This window comes from Dendrobates tinctorius, unplaced genomic scaffold (genome assembly GCF_039654945.1).
Source record: "Dendrobates tinctorius isolate UK_male_01 unplaced genomic scaffold, ASM3965494v1 ptg000249l, whole genome shotgun sequence".
NCBI classification, from domain to species: Eukaryota; Metazoa; Chordata; class Amphibia; order Anura; family Dendrobatidae; genus Dendrobates; species Dendrobates tinctorius.
In genome coordinates this window covers 5,014,918-5,028,554 of record NW_027361916.1, presented here as the reverse complement: position 1 = coordinate 5,028,554, position 13,637 = coordinate 5,014,918, and the positions used below count along the sequence as shown (strand labels likewise).

Sequence of the window (13,637 nt, the reverse complement as noted above, 5' to 3'; positions counted from 1 at the left end):
ACAGACGCCTCTCATCTTTTTAAGTGGTGGAACTTGCACTATTGCTGACTGACTAAATACTTTTTTTCCCCACTGTATAATAAGTAAAAGATAGATGCTACTGGACAGGGGCCACTGGTGACATTTTGCTGGATGTAATTTTTTTTCTAAGCCTCACAATAGCCACAATATTATAGACATTATCACCAATAATATCAATGCTATTATATGCATTATGTAATAATGGGGGCAGATCAGTGAGGGGTCAGCGACCTGTCATAAGCCAATACAGAGGAATATGTAATCAGAGCATCACATAAAGCCCCGCCCACAGCCCCACCCACAGCCCCTCGCCAGAGCATGAGAATCTCGTTCACTGTTAATCAAATATATAAAGCTCAAAGTGTGTGTATGTGTGTGTATGTATGTGTGTATGTCCGGGATAGGCATCCGCACCGTCGCAGCTACAGCCACAAAATTTGGCACAGTCACACGTCTGGACCCCGAGAGCGTCCTAGGCTATGTTGTGAGGTGAAATTTTAATCCCGCGCGTTCCAGTTCACCAAACAATTTTGCCCCTATCTACATACTGGGGGAAAAAGTGTGTGCGCGTCAAGCCCCGCCCCTCATTATGATGTCATAATGCCCCTATTTGCATACTGGGGAAGCAGTGTGTGCGTATCAAGCCCCGCCCCTCATTATGATGTCACAATGGTTGCCATGGCAACGCTGATGTCATCATAGGTTGCAAGCCCCGCCGCCACTCATTATGATGTCATAATAGTTGACTATGGGATGGAGGATGTGTGATGGGTATATGGGCACTGGACTATGGGATGGAGGATATGTATGACGGGTATATGGGCAAGGGACTATGGGATGGAGGATATGTATGATGGGTATATGGGCATGGGACTATGAGATGAAGGATGTGTGATGGGTATATGGGCATGGGACTATGGGATGGAGGATGTGTGATGGGTATATGGGCACTGGACTATGGGATGGAGGATATGTATGACGGATATATGGGCACGGGACTATGGGATGGAGGATGTGTGATGGGTATATGGGCACTGAACTATGGGATGGAGGATATGTATGACGGGTATATGGGCAAGGGACTATGGGATGGAGGATATGTATGATGGGTATATGGGCATGGGACTATGAGATGAAGGATGTGTGATGGGTATATGGGCATGGGACTATGGGATGGAGGATGTGTGATGGGTATATGGGCACTGGACTATGGGATGGAGGATATGTATGACGGATATATGGGCACGGGACTATGGGATGGAGGATGTGTGATGGGTATATGGGCGCGGGACTATGGGATGGCGGATATGTATGATTGGGAATATGGGTATATGGGCACTGGACTATGGGATGGCAGATATGTATGATGGGTATATGGGCACGGGACTGAGATGGCGGATATGTATGATGGGTATATGGGCACGGGACTATGGGATGGAGGATATGTATGACGGATATATGGCACGGGACTATGAGATGGCGGATATGTATGACAGGTATATGGGCACGGGCATGGGATGGAGGATATGTATGATGGGTATATGGGCATGGGACTATGAGATGAAGGATGTGTGATGGGTATATGGGCACTCGACTAGGGCATGGCGAATATGTATGATGGGTATATGGGCACGGGACTATGGGATGGAGGATATGTATGATGGGTATATGGGCATGGGACTATGGGATGGAGGATATGTATGATGGGTATATGGGCATGGGACTATGGGATGGAGGATGTGTGATGGGTATATGGGCACTCGACTATGGGATGGAGGATATGTATGATGTGTATATGGGCACGGGCCTATGGGATGGCAGATATGTATGATGGGTATATGGGCACTCGACTATGGGATGGCGAATATGTATGATGGGTATATGGGCATGGGACTATGGGATGGAGGATGTGTGATGGGTATATGGGCATTCGACTATGGGATGGAGGATATGTATGATGCGTATACGGGCATGGGACTATGGGATGGAGGATGTGTGATGGGTATATGGGCACTCGACTATGGGATGGAGGATATGTATGATGGGTATATGGGCATGGAACTATGGGATGGAGGATGTGTGATGGGTATATGGGCATGGGACTATGGGATGGTGGATATGTATGATGGGTATATGGGCACTCGACTATGGGATGGCGAATATGTATGATGGGTATATTGGCATGGGACTATGGGATGGAGGATGTGATGGGTATATGGGCACTCGACTATGGGATGAAGGATGTGTATGATGGGTATATGGGCACGGGACTATGCGATGGAGGATGTGTGATGAGTATATGGGCATGGGACTATGGGATGGCGATTATGTATGATGGGTATATGGGCATGGGACTATGGGATGAAGAATATGTATGATGGTTATATGGGAATGGGACTATGGGATGGAAGATGTGTGATGGGTATATGGGCACTCGACTATGGGATGGAGGATAATTATAATTTGCTATAACTAACCACAGTTAGTTACTATGCCCGGGCAGCACCGGGGTCTTCAGCTAATTACAAATAAAGATTAAACAACAACCACAAGACAGATTTCATCACCAGGTATCACTGTAATCAGTATAACGGCACTGACCTGACAGTGTCTGGAGGTTACTGAGCACAATCCTGCTGACAGGTTCACCTTAAATTTAGATCTCAGACATTTGGAAGCGGCAATGGAGAGATTTTTTTCAAGACTATCAGGGAGTTACAGACTCACATAAGTGAGGCCGGCCGATCCCACCACAATCAAAATATCATACAGAATAGAGAGTCAAGGGTTCAGTGCACACTCATAAGATGTATAAGGCAGAACTTCATTTATTACAGTCCAAAAAACTGGTCTTACAAATGAGCGGTAGTCATATACATAGTAACCAAGGTTGTAAAAAGGGACAACAGCTACATCAGACATTTTGCCCCTCCCGGGTCTTACTCACTGAATCACTAAAAGAAAAGAATGAAATGTAAATACAACGAAACAGACAAAACTGTAAGTACGTACAAAAGAATAAGTAACATAAAAGGTAAGACCCGCTCATTTGTAAGAGCAGCTTTTTTTGGACAGTAATAAATGAAATTCTGCATTATAAATTATATGAGCGGTGAACCCTTGACTCTCTTTTATTTGGGACTTCTCAGTCCTTACACCAGCACCTCCCCTATTAGACTGTGTGCGCCTCAATACTATACCTCTATCATCATACAGAATGAACAGGTAAAAAAGACATAATTTATTACTCTATGTAACATCCCCAACAACAACGTAAATATGAAGGGAGAACTCCATCACTAAAACAGGGTTGCCCTCATTGTGGCGGCACGGTGGCTCAGTGGTTAGCGCTGCAGCCTTGCAGCGCTGGGGCCCTGGGTTCAAATCCCAGGGCCCAACATCTGCAAGGAGTTTGTATGTTCTTCCCCGTGTTTGCGTGGGTTTCCTCCGGGTACTCCGGTTTCCTCCCACATTCTAAAGACATACTAATAGGGAATTTAGATTGTGAGCCCCATTGGGGACAGTGATGATAATGTGTGCAAACTGTAAAGCGCTGCGGAATATGTTAGCGCTATATAAAAAAAAAAAAATAAAAAAAAAATAAAGATTTATGGTGGATCATTGGAGTCACTGTGAGTCCTGACTAGAAAAGTAGAGAAAGTATTAGCGCCCCCATTTCAGGAGAGACCGTGCAGTAATCTGAATTCCTTAGGATCAATAACAATGTAATGTATGACGTGGAGTGAATCCATGACACCAGGGCTGGAGCCAACACATCTCCTGCAGGCGGGAATAAATGTATATTACAGCCCTCAGCCACGCACAGCTTAGAGATCTATCATGGCACAGGTGGAATGTTTGTCCTGGAGATTATCACAATCCTCCTGAAGTTAGTTGGTTTTAATACAAATGGAAAAGTCAGGATAAAGGGAAACTCTGCTGTTATTGGACAGAAATTCACACTTGGCCTCACTGCACATTTACTGCTGTCGCTCATAAAAGGGAAGTTTGGCCAGAAAGACTGGACCTGGTCTTGTAGGGACCATGAGACATTCAGCAGCACAGAAGGGAGAGAAGATTCATCCGATAAGATCTCAGGGATCTAGGAAGCCACCAGCATCATTACCCTCCGCTCAGTGGCGTAGCGTGGGGGGGGCGGGGGGGCGGTCCGCCCCAGGCGGCACGTGTGTGGGGGCGGCAGGAGCACATGTATAATATGTATAACACTGACCCCCAGCAGCCGGTAACGTTGCTCCAGCACAGAGCTGCTGTGATCTACTAAGCGTCCTGTCTCTTCATCACAATGCGAGAGCTGCTTTATCGATTGCTCTGCCTTCGTTTACATGCGCCTGCTTGATTCAGCTCGATTGCTCACGTCTGGATCTGTGTACAGCGTGGGACAGGGAATATCAAGAGCACCGATAGCTGCTTTTTCCGGTAAGTGGGTCCGGGGCTCCCTGGTTTAGGGTATATTCCCAGCAAGTGATGTATTAGGGAGGTTTGCAGCCGTCAGTGGGAAGCTGAAGATGCAGTTTGGGCTCTTGTTGTAGTAGCTGGGCCTGTGCCCGGTACTTAGAGTCAGGGTGCCCGTATGCCCCAGGCTTGTGCCCTGTCTTGCTAGCAGTTTTGCCATGTACTTACATTGCACTGGCAGATGTGCATTCTGGGCAGCAGTGTGTGTGGTATTAGGGGGGCTGGTGTGCTGGCTGAGTGGTCTTCAGTCTGGGGGCGAGTGGCATAATGTAAGGGTTTCACCCAGTGGGGCTTACTCTGCCTTTTCCTTTGGACCTTAGTAGATATGATGTTCACACCATTCCCTGTATATATTCATGTTGTGTGATTCCATCATTCTGCAAATGTACATTTTCCCGCTTGTGCCACTGCAGCGTCATCTAATGAAAATAAATGGTAAGTGCTCCGTGCGTGGCTCGGCGTTGCCCATGAATGTGCACGTGGGGTGAATCATTGTGCACCGCTCACCTAATTTGTCTGTGTGGTACAGGCACAACACTGGATCCACAATGCAGCTCCAACCACTACGACCACTAGTTCCAAGGCTCGTAAGTGTTGGAGCTGAAGGTATACTGCTAAGTGAAGAAGACAGCCTTGCTGCATAGACTTGCACTGTCAGTGGGTGTAATGTGTCCAGAGACTCGTTAAAAAATTAATTTTATTGAAACGACACGTTTTGGAGTTGATCAAACTCCTTTATCAGGTTACATTAAACAGAATGTCAGCTCTGATTTAGAAATAAGTATTTATATAACATGTATTGATAAAGGGCAGAGGTGTCATCCTGTTTAAATGTACATGATGAAGGAGTTGGATCAGCTCCAAAAGGCATTGCTTCAATAAAACTTTTAATCCTTTCTCTGAACATCTCACATCCACTGGCAGTCGTCAATCGATGCCGAAATATTTTTTTTTCTTCACTTCAAGGTTAACTGCAGCATCATTATCAAAGAAATCTATGTCTCAGCTGCCCTGACATTCACACTGGTGATTTGGGGACTCTTATTCTTGAGATTAGTGGGGATCCTTAAAGTTGGACCCCCCCCGCAATCATATTATAATTTATCCTGTAGGAAGGTCATAAATGTGTATTGGAAAACGCTTTAGGGAAAAATGTGTTTCCTTCATGCACCTGCTAGTGTCCGCATATTGAGGCAAATAAGGTGTCATTGTTGACTTGTGATGGTTCAAACTTCACTATAAATTTCTGAATTCATTCAGTCATGAAGAATATTTTTAAGTACAACAAGTACATCACATGGATAAGACAGAATATTTCAGTGCTTCTGGTGACAATAAAAGGACGTTTGATACTCTGATTCTCTCAAGTCTTTATCGAAATGCTGCAGAACCAGTCTAAGGGATCTTCCACACATCCTCACAGTTCAGGTACCAGAAATAACAGTACCAGAGATATCAGTGTATGTGTGTGTGTGTAATACATGCACCACCCGTGTGCTACATCAGTGTTACACGTACCAGTGCCTGGGAAGCAGCAGTACTGTTTTCGCTGTTCCCTGGTGCCAGGTGCTGACGACCGCTCTCATCAGTCTCCCCTGCTCTGCTGCCGATCAGCACTAGCAAGGGAGAATGCTGATAGTTGCTTTGAACTGATAATAGCGAGAGCAGGGGTGACTGACGGGACTACTCCTCCCATAAGTCTACATCTACCGCTAATAACAGTGAGATCAGGTAGCAGCTGATGGTGTTAGGGGCTGGCGGAACACACCAAATAATAAAGATGGTATAAGGTGCGTTCGCAGCCCGGGTTCCACCGTGCAGAGTAATGCTGCTCAGTAATGGCGGAAACTATATGGTGTTGTACTAACTAGACACCGGCGGGTTAACCGCTGACCCAGTGTGTACAAAAGTGGGCTCTGTTACCTCACAGAGCCACACTACCGGTAAACATAAATGCTGAAGCCTGTTCAAGCTCACAGAGCTCGGCAATGAGGAGCGCTCTGCAAATGGTCACAGAACTCAGCCCCAAGGACATGGGCTTAGAGTCCCTCTAGACCTGCAAAGCGAGCGGCGCCTCAACTGCAAGGCCAGCAGTAGATGCACTACAGATATAGCGTGCAAGTGTGCGCAGCACCGCTCTGGCGGACACCAGTAATCGACCTGGGTTGAGCTAAGATAATAAAACAACTTTACCCAAGTTTCGAAAATAATTTGTACTTTCTGTTTTTTTTCTGTCACATTATTAAAAATTATTATTAAAAAAGCCACTAGGTCTTCATCCAGCATCATCAAGCTAATACATATATATATATATATATACAGTATATATATATATATATATATATATATATATATATATATATATATATATATAGAGAGAGAGAGAGAGAGAGAGAACTGCAAGAAGATGAAAGTCTTGAAATTTAGAAATAATAACAGCAGAGTTAGTAGCAGACTAAAAATTAGATCTCTGAGTGTAGTGTGGGCTCTTCGGATGCTTCCGGATTATCAACGACCAAAGGGGCGGCAAATTTTTCGACCGCCCCGGGCGCCACAAACAGTTGCTACGCCACTGCCTCCGCTTTCTCTTACAGGCCCAGCATAAGATTTTTCTTCAAGTGATTTTCTATCTTGTCAGCACATTCTACGTACGCTGTCATTTGGCTTTATAGTTACAGGTCTGGGCAGGTAACGGTCAACGTCTCCAAATCCCAGGGGGTAGGTGGATCCTCCAGGTGGGAAGTTCTATAGAAAAGGGCTTTCAATGCCCAAAGTCATTTGAACAGTTTTGGGTGGAGGAGAATGTTGTGGTCTAGAGGCAAAATGGTGATCATGGTAATACGGCCGGACTACACCACCGATAAAGCAGCCACAGCCGGTGACTGAGAGGAATCTGTGACTTCTCTGCATTCAGTGGTTACTACTCACCCGGGTAGTCATATGTGGGAATCTCCTCTTTACAACACTCATCACCCCTCACATATGTCTCTGTAGTATTAATATGGGTCAGATCTTCACCCTGAAACAAATATTGTAAAAGTCACCGACAGATGGAGAAGTCCCATCTATGATCAGCTCTAATCCTGCCATCTCCACCGTTCTCATTACACAAGTATAAAACATATAATACTGGTGGATAAAACAAGACTGAGCACAAGACCTTCACAGCCGTCTACACATCATAGAGGAGATCTCCTGACACCTTCTCTCCATCTACCTGATGACCCTGAGGAGCACTGGGATCTTCTTGGTTACAGTCCTGTGGAAGAAGAGGACGGGGACATCTCTCTGGTGTTGTCCTCTTACTGGATAGATCTGGAGGAAACACATACAGGGACTGAATTCATTCTTTACATACAGATAATTATAAGCCGTGTGTATTTAGTCCTGTCTATTACCTGGTGATGTGAGGGGCAGGGGAACCTCCATTATGACGTTCTTGTACAGATCTCTGTGTCCTTCTAAATACTCCCACTCCTCCATGGAGAAATAGACAGCGACATCCTGACACCTTATAGGAACCTGACACATACAATGATACCGTCATCCCCCGATCCCTTCATAGCGTTACTGTATAATGTCCCAGCATTCCCAGCAGTGTCACCTCTCCAGTCAGCAGCTCAATCATCTTGTAGATGAGTTCTAGGATCTTCTGGTGATTGATGTCCTCATGGATCAGGGGGTGAGGTGGAGGCCCCGTGATTGGGCTCAGGGGTCTTCCCCATCCCTCAGACACAGGGTCCTGACAGCGATCACTAGAGGTCTTCTTCACCACTGTGTAATCCTGGTAATGGAGAGACACATTAATAAATCTCACTACAGACATTTCCAGAGTCCTCACCTCTCCAGTTCTGTCCATCTGTTATTCCCATAGATAAGAATGATGTAATGTGACGTCATCAGAATCTCTCACCTCTCCAGTGAGACGGAAGAGGATCTCTAGGGTGAGGTGTAATATCCTCTCCGCCATCTTGTCTCTGTCCATATCCGTCCTTGATGGGTAAATCAGGAAAATTCTCTTCTATAGAAGATCTTCACTGAGAGGATCCGATATTGTAGAGACCTGAATGAGAAGAAGATGATCCGATGTAACATCATAAGAATCCTGTGTAATAATACACTTACTGGAGATAATAAGGGAAACATAGGAGGAGATTTATTATCTTACAGGGTTTAGTTTTCTCCCCTGACATCTACTAATAAAACCTATATATTTAGGCCACAGACAACAAGCAGTTTCCTCCTCGGAGTCGGCAGCTGAACACGTTCCTCATAGACTCATCAACGTCACCATCAATTCCCATCAGAGTGAAGGAACATCGCTCCTCTATTCAGCTCTATGGATCCAGGATGAAATCCACTGCGGCCCCTGCAAGAAAAGAGGGAAGTCTGGTGAGACCCCCGAGGCCGGAGATTTCTACAGCTGCTCTGTGAGCACAGGACCTGTGATGAGGTCACAGGAGGGGAGGAGTCAGGGGTCACATGATCAGGGGCCTCAGTGTGGGCAGGACTCCGCTGTGCTGGTTGTCATGGTGCTGGATGAGGGGAAGTTTCTGTGTGGGGTCAGGAGGGGTTTACAGGGTGGATGTAGCGGAGCTGTGTGTGTACAAGGTGTACGAAGCGGAGATGTGTGTGTACGAGGTGTACGGAGCGGAGCCGTGTGTGTACGAGGTGTACGGAGCGGAGCCGTGTGTGTACGAGGTGTACGGAGCGGAGCCGTGTGTACGAGGTGTACGGAGCGGAGCCGTGTGTGTACGAGGTGTACGGAGCGGAGCCGTGTGTGTACGAGGTGTACGGAGCGGAGCCGTGTGTGTACGAGGTGTACGGAGCGGAGCCGTGTGTGTACGAGGTGTACGGAGTGGAGCCTCGTGTGTACGAGGTGTACGGAGCGGAGCCATGTGTGTACGAGGTGTACGGAGTGGAGCCGTGTGTACGAGGTGTACGGAGCGGAGCCGTGTGTGTACGAGGTGTACGGAGCGGAGCCGTGTGTACGAGGTGTACGGAGCGGAGCCGTGTGTGTACGAGGTGTACGGAGCGGAGCCATGTGTGTACAAGGTGTACGGAGCGGAGCCCTGTGTGTACGAGGTGTACGGAGCGGAGCCGTGTGTACGAGGTGTACGGAGCGGAGCCGTGTGTGTACGAGGTGTACGGAGCGGAGCCATGTGTGTACAAGGTGTACGGAGCGGAGCCCTGTGTGTACGAGGTGTACGGAGCGGAGCCCTGTGTGTACGAGGTGTACGGAGCGGAGCCGTGTGTACGAGGTGTACGGCGTGGAGCCGTGTGTGTATGTGGCGCCCCTGAGGCTTCAGTCGCCACAGAGGTACTGCACCTCCTAAGGTGTAGTGCCCCACCATCCACGTATGGTGGGAACTCCTGACCACACTCCACACCTGCACCCCACACACAGGATAGTTCAGCAGGGACCCATCCATGCTTTATGCTGGAAAGTTCATAGGTTGCCTTTTGTGGTCCCTGGCTTCGTAACACGAGAGGTGCTGGGGAGGCGGGTGGAGTTAGCTATAAAAGAAGGGGAAGAGTGAAAGTTAACAGACAGAGAGACAGTTAGTTGGTTAGCGGAGAGAGAAGATGGGTGTCTGAGGGACGTGCTGCAGCAGGTCCCAGTGATCTGGGCTGCTGGCATGAGAAAGACCAGAGAAAGAGACTGATAAGATTGATCATAGAATCATAGAATCGTAGAGTTGGAAGGGACCTCCTGGGCCATCTGGTCCAACCCCCTGCTCAAAGCAGGATTCGCTAAATCATCCCAGTCAGATGTCTGTCCAGCCTCTGTTTGAAGACTTCCATTGAAGGAGAACTCACCACTTCTCGTGGCAGCCTGTTCCACTCATTGATCACTCTAACTGTCAAAAAGTTTTTTCTAATATCTAATCTGTGTCTCCTCCCATTCAGTTTCATCCCATTGCTTCTAGTCTTTCCTTGTGCAAATGAGAATAAAGTTGATCCTTCTACAATGTGACAGCCCTTTAGATATTTGTAGACAGCTATTAAGTCTCCTCTCAGTCTTCTCTTTTGCAAACTAAACATTCCCAAATCCTGCAACCTTTCCTCATAAGACAGGGTTTGATAACCTAACCTTCCATAAGAGAGATAGAACAGATCGGAACAAAGGAGAATAGAAGGACGGTGGGAAGCAGGTTGAGAAAGAGAGAGAACCCTTCCAGTCCAAAGAGCGTAAAGGCCGGGGCCCGGTCCTCGAGGTTGATTGGATCTTTATGTCTGGCAACAGACACCGGAGGAGTAGTGAGCCGCTAACGCCTTGCTCCCCTCATAGACTTGGGACACAACAGCAACTGAATAGAGAGCCGGGACGCAGTGAGGAGTCCCCAAAGCAGGCTACAGCTGTCTGTCATACAAGTAAAGACTAGGAACACCTAGTGAGAGGCATTCCAGGATAACTAGGTACTGAAGTGCTTCGCACCTAAAGGCGCATTGGAGGAGTCGTTCAGTGAAGGTACATATTGGTGGAGTGTGGAAGGGAGAATCCTATCTGGCCTGGAGGTTGGCTGGAGCCCTGACCCGGAGAACACAGTACAGAGGCAGGCGTGTGTGTGAACTGCAAACAGTGAGTAAAGCCTTGGAACCGCACACCCTGTGTCCTCCAGTTATTCCAGCACCGCTACACCTGGGTAACAACATCTACCCCATCCTGCGCCTCTCCTCATCCATTGCACCTACACTGCCCTGGGACTACAGCTCCACCTGTGGGAGCTATACCATCTCTGTTGCACCACACCATCAGTCCCAGCGGATCTGTATGCAGCGTTGGCCTAACACCATACTTGCCAAACACCATGGGCGGCGTCACAAACTATTCTCCCATTAACTACACCACCGCCATTGACATTGGGCGCCCAGGGCCACGGACCGGGTCACCGCTGCTGTGACACATTCCCGCCTTGACACCGGCCCGGTACCGAGTAACCCCACAGCCCTTGGAGGGCGACCCATGTACGATGTGTACGGAGCAGGGTTGTGTGTGTACGAGGTGTACGGAGCGGAGCCGTGTGTGTACGAGGTGTACGGAGCGGAGCCGTGTGTATGAGGTGTACGGAGTGGAGCCGTGTGTGTATGAGGTGTACGGAGTGGAGCCGTGTGTGTATGAGGTGTACGGAGTGGAGCCGTGTGTGTATGAGGTGTACGGAGTGGAGCCGTGTGTGTACGAGGTGTACGGAGAGGAGCCGTGTGTGTACGAGGTGTACGGAGCGGAGCCGTGTGTACGAGGTGTACGGACCGGAGCCGTGTGTGTACGAGGTGTACGGAGCGGAGCCGTGTGTGTACGAGGCGTACGGAGCGGAGCCGTGTGTGTACGAGGTGTACGGAGCGGAGCCGTGTGTGTACGAGGTGTACGGAGGGGAGCCCTGTGTGTACGAGGTGTACGGAGCGGAGCCGTGTGTGTACGAGGTGTACGGAGCGGAGCCGTGTGTGTACGAGGTGTACGGAGTGGAGCCGTGTGTACGAGGTGTACGGAGCGGAGCCGTGTGTGTACGAGGTGTACGGAGCGGAGCCGTGTGTGTACGAGCTGTACAGAGTGGAGCCGTGTGTGTACGAGGTGTACGGAGCGGAGCCATGTGTGTACGAGGTGTAGGGAGTGGAGCTGTGTGTGTATGAGGTGTACGGAGCGAAGCTGTGTTTGTGTGGACCCCTCTGTGTACTCTGTATACCCCCATCTTCAGTCACAGACCCCTCTGTGTACGCTGTATACCCCCAGCTTCGGTCTCAGACCCCACAGTGTACGCTGTATATACCCGTTTACCCCCATCTTCGGGCGCAGACCCCTGTGTACGCGGTATACACCCGTATACCCCCAGCTTCAGTCGCAGACCCCTCAGTGTGCTCTTTATACACCCGTATACCCCCAGCTTCGGTCGCAGACCCCTGTGCACACTGTATACACCCATATACCCCCAGCTTCAGTCGCAGACCCCTGTGTATACTGTATACACCTAGCTTCAGTCACAGACCCCGCGTCTCTCACACTATATACACCTGTATACCCCAGCTTCAATCTCAGATCCCTGTGTGCTCTGTATACACCCGTATACCCCCAGCTTTGGTCGCAGACCCCTGTGTATGCTGTATACACCCGTATACCCCCAGCTTCGGTCGCAGACCATTCTGTGTACACTGTGTACACCCGTATACCCCCAGCTTCGGTCACAGACCCCTCCGTGTATGCTGTGTACACCCGTATACCCCCAGCTTCGGTCACAGACCCGTGTTCACTGTATACACCTGTTTATCCCCAGTTTTGGTCGCAGACCCCTGTGTACACTGTATACACCCATATACCCCCAGCTTCAGTCGCAGACCCCTGTGTATACTGTATTCACCTGTATACCCCCAGCTTCAGTCACAGACCCCGCGTCTCTCACACTGTATACACCTGTATACCACCAGCTTCAGTCTCAGAACCTGTGTGTATGCTGTATACACCCGTATACCCCCAGCTTCGGTCGCAGACCACTCTGTGTACGCTGTACACACCCATATACCACCAGCTTCGGTCACAGACCCCTCTGTGTACGCTGTATACACCGTATACCCCTAGATTTGGTCACAGCCCCGTGTTCACTGTATACACCCGTATATCCCCAGCTTTGGTCGCAGACCCCTGTGTATGCTGTATACACCCGTATACCCCCAGGTTTGGTCGCAGACCCCTGTGTACACTGTATACACCTGTATACCCCCAGCTTTGGTCACAGACCCCCCTGTGTATGCTGTATACACCCGTATATCCCCAGCTTTGGTAACAGATCCCTGTGTACATTGTAGAAAAATATTCAGGATTGAGAGTCCTCAGTGGTTGATACCTTTTAATGGCTAACTGAAAAGATGGTAATACATTGCAAGCTTTCGAGACTACTCAGGTCTCTTCATCAGGCTAGACTAATACAAAATCTGAAGTCACATATTTATGCACAGTACGGCCTAGAAAAAATGCAATAGATAAGACAAGTGACGTGAAGCAGAACTATCAATATGGGAGAGGGAGAAACATAAATATAAACATTGGACCAGTTCATAGATAAGGAGTCCGGATGTTTTATGGTCCTCTGATTGGGGTCTAGTTCTGTGTTGTGATGCCCCCACAAGGTTTTAAAAGGAAATTCCTTAATTGA

The 13,637-nt window shown here is 48.5% G+C and overlaps 1 pseudogene; it reads right to left on the bottom strand.

The window, feature by feature from the left end:
- The window catches only part of LOC141063344 (uncharacterized), a 28,095-nt pseudogene extending 15,821 nt beyond the window's left edge, over positions 1 to 12,274 (bottom strand).
- Positions 12,275 to 13,637: the final 1,363 nt, after the last annotated feature.